The sequence below is a fragment of the Periplaneta americana genome, chromosome 4, assembly GCF_040183065.1.
Source record: "Periplaneta americana isolate PAMFEO1 chromosome 4, P.americana_PAMFEO1_priV1, whole genome shotgun sequence".
NCBI lineage: Eukaryota > Metazoa > Arthropoda > Insecta > Blattodea > Blattidae > Periplaneta > Periplaneta americana.
In genome coordinates this window covers 166,430,143-166,442,460 of record NC_091120.1, presented here as the reverse complement: position 1 = coordinate 166,442,460, position 12,318 = coordinate 166,430,143, and the positions used below count along the sequence as shown (strand labels likewise).

General features: G+C 38.1%; 1 pseudogene; it reads left to right on the top strand.

The window, feature by feature from the left end:
- The first annotated feature begins 7,903 nt into the window (after positions 1-7,903).
- On the top strand, positions 7,904-8,767 carry LOC138698889 (general transcription factor IIE subunit 2 pseudogene; annotated as a pseudogene).
- Positions 8,768-12,318: the final 3,551 nt, after the last annotated feature.

Sequence of the window (12,318 nt, the reverse complement as noted above, 5' to 3'; positions counted from 1 at the left end):
AGACTAAGAGGAAGGCAGAAAATAGGAAAGATTGGAGATTGCTGGGTTTGCAGTTAAAGACCTGCCCATGGACAGAACATTTATGTGTGTATGTTCAGAATGCCTGGAATATCGTGTCTAAGAACAGTCGCTATTTGCAAAGACTAGTCAATTCCATGCCCACTCGACTGCAAGATGATCGAGATAAGAGGAAGATAGACTAAATATTGAATTGTGGCTTTTTGTTTTGTTTTTTGAACGCTTAATTGTTTGAATATTTTAAGGCCGACGCCAGTAAATTTGTTATGTTTATGCCACGAAAGATATTTTATTGAGAATAAAATCTTTTTTCTTTCCATTTGCAGCCACAATATCATAATGATAATGATAAAGTAATGGCATAATATATTAATGAACCTGATGTTAATTACTAAAATAATCATAAAAGAAAAAGGAGCCATTATGTCTAGTTTGTCTCTCTCAAAAACAGAACAAAAAAAGGACATAAAAAGCACGAGGTTGTAGTCGAACGCAGGACCTCATGAATAAGACGCCTGAATGCTACCATTATGCTATCGAATAACACACAGTATACTTCAATTATAACTGTAGATATCAGGCAACGTGGTCCAACAACATGTAACATCGCCTGTCTCCGAATTGTAGCGAAGATACCCGAAGGGAACTTTGATACAGGAGAGCGGCCACTTTTTCTTTTGACAGCTGTACAGTGGAGGTTTTCAGATGATGTGGCCTTCTCATCATGGCGTTACATGGTAGACTGTTAAGTTTATGTTTGCCAAAATCTTTCTTATGTCCAAGATCGAAGTGCAGTCTGATATAGATATTTATATATCTTAATTTTTTTTTATATTTTGTGTTCCTGAAAGTGGTGGCACAATCTTGACCCAGCACCTGAAAAACTCTTCATTTCACGCTTTAGATCTCAGTTCATACTTTGTACTATAGGCTACCAGTATTTTGTTTAGAATTATGCTTTATGAACAAGTTCAGAATAACCTACATACATAAAACTAAAGACCAGTTATTGAATTATACAATTCTTTTAGGCAGAATAGAAGGAGTTCAGGCCCAAGTTATGTAGTCAAAATCCTCAATTTCCAGGACCTTGTCAACAAAGATGAAGAGAAAGATAATGAAGCAGGCGAAAGTTACGAGATGAAGATCCTCAATATCCACGAACATATCGACAGTGATGAAGAGATTCCTGATTTCGACGTACCCATACCTGTAGTAGGGGTGAGTGTATTTCTTTACGACAATAAAATTCTTATATAGCTACATATGCTTTACATACTGCACTGTTCATAGCAGCGTTATCAGTTAGGGAAAGTCTTGTTTATTAGCCGTAAGAACTATATTAAATTCATAACACCGTCAGTAGATGAATAATACATTGTTATAATATGAATTCACAAATACAAAACATTCTTTTATTAGCATCCTTCAACAATATTATTGAGGGGAGAGGATGGTATTTTTTGGTGAAAAATGAGTAAATTAAAAAAAAAATCTTTAAAATGCTCTGTGATATGTGTGGAATGCATAGCATAATATTTTGTGGGTATTTGTGGCCTTATCAGATATTAAGACGCCATTTTTGAACTTCCTGCGTTATGGATTTTTAAATCATTAGACCCCTTTTATTGTTGTTTCCGGTAAATTAAATTTTCAAATTTTTTTTTCTTTAAAATACGCTTTGATATGTGTGAAATGCATTGCATAATATTTCGTGGGTATTTGTGCCCTTATCGGATGTTGAGACGCCATTTTTAAACTTCCTGCGCTATGTATTTTTAAATTACTCGCCCCCTTTTATCGGTTTACGGTAACTTCATTTTTTTGCTACATTGCCAGACAAAAATGGATATAATTTCTTAACCATTAAAGATACATGCATGAAATTTAGAACTCACATTCTTTAGACTATTAGAAAACTTTTCTCTGTAACAGAATTTTGTTAATTGACTTCATTTTAAAACTACTTCCGTTTGTTTGCAAGAAAGAATTCAGAAAGTGTTATTAAATTTTAATTGTTTATTTTACAAACGTAGGGACTAATATCAAAATTCTATTACAGACAGTTTGCAGAGCATGCTTCTGCAAGTATATTGCAAAAAACGGGATGAATCTACCTTTAAAAATGGTTTAGATATATCGATTTTAGTAAAATCCTGCATTGGGTATATTTTTTTCAAATCTGGGCCCCCAAATAATTTTTTAATATTTATTTTTGATTGAGTTTCTACAGGTATGAGCTCTCTCCATACAAAAAAAATTAATATTTTACACCAAATAGGAAAAAAGTTTAAAAAAATACCATCCTCTCCCCTTAAAAACATATTGACTTCAGGAAGGTAAAAGATACGAAAGATGCAATTGAACTGCTGCGAACAATTGGTGAAAGATACCTAAAAAATTAAAGAAATGTTTGTAGTGTTTGTGGATCTAGAGAACGCTTTTGACAATGGATTGGAATAAAATTATTAAGACCTGAAGAAAATTGGTGTGGATTGAAAAGAGACGAGGCTGTCCACTTGTTCAGTAATCTTTATATGAAACAACGAATCAAAGTCAGGATAGAAGAGATGTCAGAGGGAAGTGGAATAGGGAGAGGAGTACGACAAGGATGTCCTTTATCACCTACCTTGTTAGATATATACTTGGAGAACTTAGTGAAGAACTGTTTTCAGAACATGGGAGGAGTGATAGTGAGAGGAAGAAGAATAATGTACATAAGGTATGTTGATGATATGGCGTCGTTAGCAGAAGAGGAGACGGTACTAAGGGATAAACTACTGGAGCTAAATGACAGCTGTGAGCAGTATGGGGCGAAGATAAATGCAAACAAGACGAAGACCATGGTTATCGAAAGAAAACTAAATAAGGTAAACTTGCGCATTCTAAATGAGACAGTGGAACAAGTGGACAGCTTCAAATACTTGGAGTGTACTATAATCAGTACCAAGAGCTGCTGCCAGGAAGTAAGAAGGAAAAGAGCAAAGGCAAAGGAAGTTTTAACAGAAAAAGCATCTTCTGTGGACTTCTGGAAAAAGAACTAAGGAAGAGTCTAGTGATTAATGGAAGTAAAATTGCAATTTCCTCGTGAGTGTGAAAATGACCCAGTGAGCATAAATGAGTAAACAAAAAAACCGCAGATAACTTGGACCTACAACAACAATGGACATAATTAAAGTAGATTTTCGAGTTTCTAAGAGCGTAATTTTGTTTGTTACATGGAAGGCATAGCGTAGACGACTCCATTTCTAACTTATATCCTCTAGTTGACTTTCTCATGTCAAATTGGAGTCAACCCTTATACAGTCAGTGCCACCGTTTCTGGCGTGTGAAATAAGTAATGGGAACGTTGAGAGCGAGTATCTTATTTTTGCCACAAAATGTGGGCGAGAAAACTGACAACTGTGATTGGCAGATTGCTGACGTCACTCTGTTTAAGAGGTGGTACCACTTCAGCCGAAGTGACAACAGATGCTACTGACTGGACGGTGTACTCAAGGATACACCCCAGAAAAGCGACGTGCGAGTGTCTTGCCTTTGATACAGTGGGCAGATTGCTGACGTCACGTGTTGGGTGGAACCGTTCTCAGCTGCACTGGCGACAAGTTCCCACTGACTGGCTTTTCACTCAAGTACAAGCACCAAAAACGCTGGCACTGGTTACACTAAGATATTTTTTTAGTTTCTACTTTTTCATTCGTGCACTATTTCTATGGAATCACATAATTCTAATTTCAAGTTAATTGTAATATGAGGCTCTCAGAATAATAACGGCATATCCCAACCGACCTCGAATTTTGAGATGGGTGTACGACTGAGTACTCCTACCATTTTCCTTTCATACGGTGAAGTATAGGACGCGCCACCGTTTTTGGCATGCGAAATAAGTAAGATTTCATTTCACGCTTGGGCGGTCTGAAGCGTTCTACCCCCACCCAACTTCAAGATAAGCATGGAATGAGACTTCTGTCATTGGTTAAATAGCAATTATACTACTCTCCTTCACTGTCGACAATGTTTACCTCTCCTGTCAGACATTATGGGACGAAGTATAGGCATATGTTGAACGTTGTATTCCACTGTTAGTAGTCAACATATTTTGTTTAATTTGCATTGATTTGACAGTTAAGCATATATTGAGCAAGCCACCGGCGTAGTTCAGTCGGCTAAGACGCTTGCCTGCCGATCCGGAGTTGCGTTCGGGCGCGGGTTCGATTCCCGCTTGGGCTGATTACCTGGTTGGATTTTTCCCGAGGTTTTCCCAATCATAAGGCAAATATCAGGTAATCTATGGCGAATTCTCGGCCTCATCTCGCCAAATATCATCTCGGTATCACCAATACCATCGACGCTAAATAACCTCGTAGTTGAAACAGCATCGTTAAATAACCAAGTAAAATAAAAAAATAAATATATTGAGCATTGGAGTCCACTGCTTATAGTTAACCCGTTTTATGTTAAGTTATTATAATTTTTCTCTAAACACATGTTTAATACATAGTTGGCCATGACAATATGACAATATGCTTCTCAGTCTTTAATGTTTTCAAGAAGTATTGCCTGTTATTTGTATTCATTTATGTTCATGTTGTAAGAAATAGTGATCTGTGATCGTGTTCATATTAGTGTTGCGTTCTCTTAAATATTTTATTGACATCTGGTCATTTTATTCATTCGTGTGCGTTTAATGATTTTCGTTAGCAACGCTTTTCCTATCTTCCTACGTTGAATAGGAAGTTATTCTTTTGACTTTATATGTTGCATGATTAATTGTGAACTGTGATTGTGGACGTGTTTTGCGAATTTAAACTATTACGTAGGTAAATGAAATATTGACATTTTCATTGTCCAAGAGTTTATTGATATTCGTTAGCAACACGTTGCTATATGTTTGTTTTATTTAACCTCATTCATATCTTCGTTCATGAATGCCAGTGAATCCATTAAATGCCTACTCTGCGATAATCGTAGAACTTCTGAAGAATATAGTTTAATTTTATGTGCAGAGTGTAAGTGCTGGTTCCACGGCAGCTGTGTCTATCTATGCAGTGATGAAGTAAGAGTCCTCGGTGAGTCTAATTCCCCCTGGCTCTGTCCATCTTGCTCATCAAAAGGTGGAACACGTAATATCTCAGCCCCTAATTATGTCGAATTAGTCTCGTGCCCAATTTGCACTGGCAGTGATGCTAAATGTTACAAAGGCTTGAAAGGACTGCGAATACACTGGGCTAGGGCTCATCCCAATGAACTTCATGACGATCTTCTGCTAAATTCAGAAAATACTTCTTTTGAGTTTTTCCACCAAAAGATTGCTAATTGTAAACTCAATATAAGAGTTTTACGAAGAATTCCTAAAGGAGCTAGAAGTTTTGCGGCTGAAAAATTGACTCACCTTATTGATAAATGCATTTCCAAAAATAGTGAAGAATGTTGGCAAGAGCTTCTGCTTTTTGCATATATCGCCCTTCGGATACCTGTTCGATCAAAGAAGAAATCTGACAAATCTTTAGTCTCTAAAATCAAAGAGAACATTAATGATTCCCGGTCGGGGCAAGTTACCTGGTTGAGGTTTTTTCCGGGGTTTTCCCTCAACCCAATACGAGCAAATGCTGGGTAACTTTCGGTGCTGGACCCCGGACTCATTTCACCGGCATTATCACCTTCATTTCATTCAGACGCTAAATAACCTAGATATTGATACAGCGTCGTAAAATAACCCAATAAAATAAAAATAAGACATTAATGATTTTACATTGGAAGTTCCTCCCCGTAAGAATAAGTCTACACTTTCTAGGTCACGCATTGTTGAAGCTAAAGTGGCAGACGGTGATATAAAGGGAGGTGTTCGTATTCTATCTTCTGATTCAGGAGTAGCTCGTGCTTCACGAGTTATACAAGAGGCTTTAGTACAAAAACACCCTCCACCATCACGGCCCTTGGCATTTCCAGATCCTCCTACCACCGATGCAGTGTGTTTGTCAGTATCTCAAGATATGGTTTCGCAAGGAATAAAAAACTTTCCTAATGGCTCTGCATCTGGTATTGATGGGATTCGCCCCCAACATTTAAAAGATCTCACATCCAAATCTGCTGGAGATTCTGGTAGGCGACTCCTAAATGCTATTACTAGATTATGTAATCTAATGTTGGCTGGTAAAGTTAATCCTGAAATCTGTCCTCTTTTATATGGAGCATCTTTAATTGCCATTGAAAAGAAAAATGGTGGGATATGTCCAATCCCAGTTGGAAATACCTTTCGCATATTATCGGCTAAGTTAGCTTGCACTTCTGTTAAGGAGAAAGTTGGTCAACATTTGCGCCCTCAGCAGCTTGGTTTTGGCACCGCTAAAGGTTGTGAAGCCATCATTTACTTGGTACGTTCATTTCTAAATCAGAACGAAGGCAGTCAAAATGTTCTTGTTAAGATCGATTTTAGAAACGCATTTAATTGCCTTGAAAGAGACACAATGCTTGAACTTGTTAAGAGCAAGATCCTTCAACTCTATGCATTCTTGTGGCAAGCGTATAGAAACCCATCTAACCTGTATTACAATTCTGACATCATTTCATCGCAGACTGGAGTCCAACAAGGTGATCCGATAGGTCAACTGCTATTTAGTCTAACCCTGAATTCTGTCATTACCCATCTAAATAGTACCTTGAACCTCTTTTACCTGGATGACGGTACTTTGGGAGGGGATCCAGATATGGTTCTTTCCGATCTTGAAAGACTTATAGATTCCTGCAGATCCATAGGGTTAGATATTAATCCCGATAAATGCGAATTATACTTCTGCTCTACACAAGACGATACTGTAGTGTCCGCATTCAATAATATAGCTCCAGGGATTAAGATAGTATCTCGATCTAATTTGACTCTACTTGGATCTCCCATTTTTCTTCCCGCTGTAGGGTCAAGTATGCGTGAAAAGCTTGAAATTATGAAGCAACTGTTTGATGGTCTGCAGTCTCTTTCCACACATACAGCGTACTTTCTCTTAAAGAACTGTTATTTAATTCCTAAATTAACATATTTTCTTCGCACCACCCCATTATGGCTTTTTCCATCACTACTTCAAGAGACTGATGATCTACTGAGAAACTGTCTGGAATCGATTCTCAATATACGTCTTGAAGATAACAATGGGATTTTAGCCACTCTGCCTATTGCCTTTGGAGGTCTTGGAATCCGGAATGTGAGTGAAGTTTGTCTACCTGCTTTCTTGGCTTCTGCATATGGAGTCCTTGATTTCGTGAAGTCCATTCTCTCAATTAACGGTGATGAAATCGGGATCTGTTATGTGAATGAGGCTTTGGATAAATGGTTCAGCATTACAGGAAACAACAACTTCCCAGCTTCTCGTGATATTCAGAAACAATGGGACCACATCCATGCCTCTGATATCTACCAGGCTCTACTAGCGTCTTCATCGTCTGAGGTCGATCAAGCTAGATACCATGCAATACGACAGAAGGAATCAGGGTCTTGGCTTAAGTCAATACCATCTCCCAATATTGGCACATTAATGGACAATATGTCCTTTAAAATTGCTGTCGCCTTAAGACTCGGGTGCAAGACTTGTTTTCCACATAAATGTCTTTGTGGAGCCACTGTTGGTCCCTATGGTCACCATGGCTTAAGTTGCCCCAAAAATACCGGGAGATTTTCCAGGCACTTTCAATTAAATGACATCATTAAAAGGGCACTTGTCTCTGCTGGTTTTCCATCAATCCTGGAACCTACTGGAATCTGCCGTTCTGATGGAAAAAGACCAGATGGGTTGACCTTGATACCCTGGTCTCATGGAAAATCTCTGCTATGGGATGCCACTTGTGTCGACACTTTAGCACCATCGCATTTGCCTGTCACCTCCAAAGTTGCTGGTTCTGCTGCAACATCCGCAGTGAGCATCAAAAGGAATAAGTATCAGGATCTCCAGGACAGATACTTGTTCTCTGTTTTTGCTGTTGAGACGTTGGGACCTTGGTGCTCAGAGGCTAAAATGCTGGTTTCAGACATCGGGAAAAAGTTGCAAGCGCTCAGTGGAGATTCCAGGTCGACTGACTTCTTGAGACAAAGAATCGCTATTGCTATCCAGCGTGGGAATGCTGCCAGTGTTGTGGGGACATTTCCTCAAACACTGGCTTTGGAGGAAATATTTTATTTTTAAAAATTCAAAATATTGGCCTAATACCGGGATCAACTGCGTTTGTTAACACAACAAGACTTGAAGAGTCTTGAAGGAATTCTGTTGGAAGACGTTCAGGAATCTTTGCCACATTGTAACAAAACCCTCAAGGCTTTGCAGAATGAGATCATTATACATCTCGCGACCGATTGACAAGAAGAAGATTGTGTTCTTCATAAACAAGACAGCAGCTCTGCCTGTGGACGATGAGTTCCAGAAACTCTGGCGTTCTGTGGTAGTTGAGAGCACGGATAACCTGATGATAGAGGAATATCTGGAGAAGCAGGGAATCCGCTCCATGGAAGATCATAGACCCAAGAAGACGACACTCCACAAGCGTAAGAAACCGAACCAGCGCCAGAAGCAGCTCAAGAAGCCGCGAGACAACGAGCACTTGGCTGACACCCTGGAAACGTACGATGACAAGTGAAGATCGGAGAAGTGAGAGTGGGATTGATTATTTCTTGTGACGTTGGTAGAGGAGACTGATGCTGTTGACTGAACACGAAGACCGGTAGACAATGCGTGTGCATTGTGTGCGACTGAAATAATGACGAAAAAAAAGTGTATCATGTAATTCCTACTGTATATTTCGCTTATTTTTAAATACTTATTTAGATATCAATAAAATTATGATTTATATTGTTTTACACTATAAATGGTTAACATTCTTACATTTAAGTTACGTAATTGTGCTGTTAAATAGACCTACATTTTTCATCCGATATTTTAGTGTTATATATATATATATATATATATATATATATATATATATATATATATATATATAAATTACTTTAATTTATTTTCTACGTCCGTGTTTATCATTCGTAGTTCTTGTTACAGGTCTACATGTTGTTGAAAATATGTTGCTAAGCACGCGTTTAGTATTGTGTTTCTTTTTTTTTTTTTTTTAGTAGATTATTTTACGACGCTTTATCAACAGCTTAGGTTATTTAGCGTCTGAATGAGATCAAGGTGATAATACCGGTGAAATGAGTCCGGGGTCCAACACCGAAAGTTACCCAGCATTTGCTCATATTGGGTTGAGGGAAAACCCCGGAAAAAACCTCAACCAGGTAACTTGCCCCGACCGGGAATCGAACCCGGGCCACCTGGTTTCGCGGCTAGACGTGCTAACCGTTACTCCACAGGCGTGGACAGTATTGTGTTTCATTGCATACAGTACATACATTTTATCTTTCCACGCCCGCATATTTGCAGCTGCGGTGTGCACTATCGCTTTCACTGTACGTCCGCGAGCGTGGAAAAATAAAGTGTTTAGGCCTATAAAATAGAACTCTAGCGTACACCTTTAAGACTAATGTTACTGTACTTTGTAGATTTAATAATAATAATAATAATAATAATAATAATAATAATAATTGTTGAGAGGTGCTGAAATGTATAATGTGAAAGTATTGATGATCTTCGCGTGTTATTTTTACGCCTTACATGAAGCTAAAGCTTCTGACTGTAAGACTAGCGTTCCTACCTGCCAATACTTTTAAATACATTTACATGAACACATATTATTAGTTTCATTAACGTAAATTATAGACAAATAAATTAATTTTGTTTGTTGTTACGCAGAGTAAGTTGCCGCACGTATTCCAAGAAGTGTCTGATCAGATAGACAATATAATAGAAGACCTCGAAGGGTGAGTACAGAGTAAGTATTGCATTCTGAAAGTAGGAACTATGGTCAAGTTTTATAAATTGCATGCAATACTATAATATAGAACTGAATTCCGTATCCTCACCCGAATGTCTGTTCAGAGAATATTTCTGAAGTGGGGAGATCTGTATCAAAGTGAAATTATAATGGCAGGCAGAGTAATTGTCTCATGCCTCCATGTTAATTATTGTACCAGTGCACGCGATTAGAACCAGGTAACCAGCTTTGATGCCGTTAGCCATGTGGACTGTCAGTTCAGAGAACAGACAATTATTGCTCTTTATTGACAGCGAATCACTTATTAATTCAAAATTAAAGTTACTACAATATTAATTCACCATGTCCGCCGAGTTAACTTTGTGGTAGCGCGTCTCTCTCCAGACTAGCCGGCCCAGTTTCAGAAATTTTCATGTAAAATTTCTACCTCGGGACTAGGAGAGATAGCGGTGCACAACTTCTAATCACTAAATTGTGCACCTATATGCCTGGGTTAAATTTCAAATCTCTCCGCAGTGCATATCAAGAGAAGGCATATGTCACTGTTTGATAGTGATTCGTCCGTCGGATGGGGACGTTAAGCCTGGCGGCCCCCTTGGTAATATTCGAAGGGAGTAGGCTACGTGCCGGCACCGGGTTTCCCCTTTTCCCTTCCTCATCTTCATAATCATCCTGACCCATTACCTACACTACACTTACACGAACATTTACACATACACTCATCCAAGTACATGGCATACTGTAACTCTTCACAGATAGCTACACATCATGCATAACGTGGCACGCCGAAGTGGTGCGCAAATTGAAAATGGGTGACAGTCCTGCCATCTGTCCACAGTATGCGGAACCCGAACACACAAGTGAAGTGGGTAGGCATTAGACACAAACACACACATATTAATTCATCTGTTACTAAAGATTGTTGCATCACTAATTTTCTCATAAGTAAATAATCTAAATGTGATTAAAATTGGTATTAAGGAACAGTAGTCCTAGCCGTTGGAAGTATGCAGGCTTTATTTAGATTCGTAGTCGCGTGGGGAATGCGAGAAATGAGCTGCCTACAAATTTCGATATACAGAATGTTTCAGAAATAGACCGACAAAGTAATTGTGATAGTAGCCACAGAATAAAGAAATGTGCCAGTGAAAACCTCACAGTCATTTTTAAGTTATCATTCTGTGAATATCTAATAAAAAAATGTTAGACAATCTCTGAAAAGCTGATAAAAAGCTAAAAGGTATCTTTATTTGTAGATATTTGTATTTCTTGTTCTTTGTTTTTTTTTCCCCCATAAATAATTTCTACTTTTCTTAATAAATAAATTTGTGGAAACTCAACCTAACTGAGAGTGATTACGAAGTTGTACTGAGGGGAGCTCACGAGATTAGCCCTGGTAGGAATATGGAGTAATGCCAATCCTACCCGCAGGCAAAGCCAGCGTATGCCACTCTTGCTCGCAGAAAACATGTCACATTACTAACTACATTACAGTAACTAACCAACATGAAAAATTCCATCAACTTTTAGAATATAAACTAACAGTTTCAACTTATACAGGGACATAATTTTATTTTTGATTCAATTTTTATTGTACCCTGAGTTTTTTAATGTACTTCACTCCCACCCCTTCTACTAGTAAACTTCCAACCGTCCTCTACACAGAATCAAGGCATCATATGCAGTTAAAATCGCTTTACGGTCAATAAACAGAAAGTACGTTCCAGAAATATGTTCGCGTTTTCCAGGTGACGAAAAAACTTTCAATATTGAATCATATTTTCGCACAGGTACTATCGTTCGTTTGCCTACGTTACATCCCGGTTTCCCCCACTCGCTTCTGCTCGCCCCTCTGTAAAGGCTAGTGGCTGGGCTATCTCACTTCTTTTCTGAAAACATTAATTTCTGTTAGGAATTGAACGTCTACGTAATATTATACAACTGTTTAAAATAACTTAAATAAAAGGGCCTCGTTAAGTAATTAACTGGCATGTGATTTCCCCCCTTTCTACGACCCAGCGACATAACCACTTGGATGGACAGTAGATACCAAGTCTGAGTAATTTTATCTTTTCGGATCGGGCAGAAGTGAAGATTGAATTTACAGTACGTAAGGTACTCTTTTATAGAGTAGGTACAGAATTATTTCAACATGAGTTACTAGTACGAAGGACGAAACTGGTAATTGGAATTAGGTACAATAGTCTATAGTGCGATAATATGCACAAAAGAACTGAAGCCTGTATCGAAATGAACGGCCACCATTTTAAAGAATGTGTTTTAATATCCATATTATGGTTATTTTTCAGTGTAATTTCATTCTCTATATTGTGCACTAATGTGCTGTAGAAAGTATAATATACATACACTGCATAATGAATACGTCCGAATGGATAGCTCAGTTCGTGAGTAAAAACACTTATTGTTAATACTGTA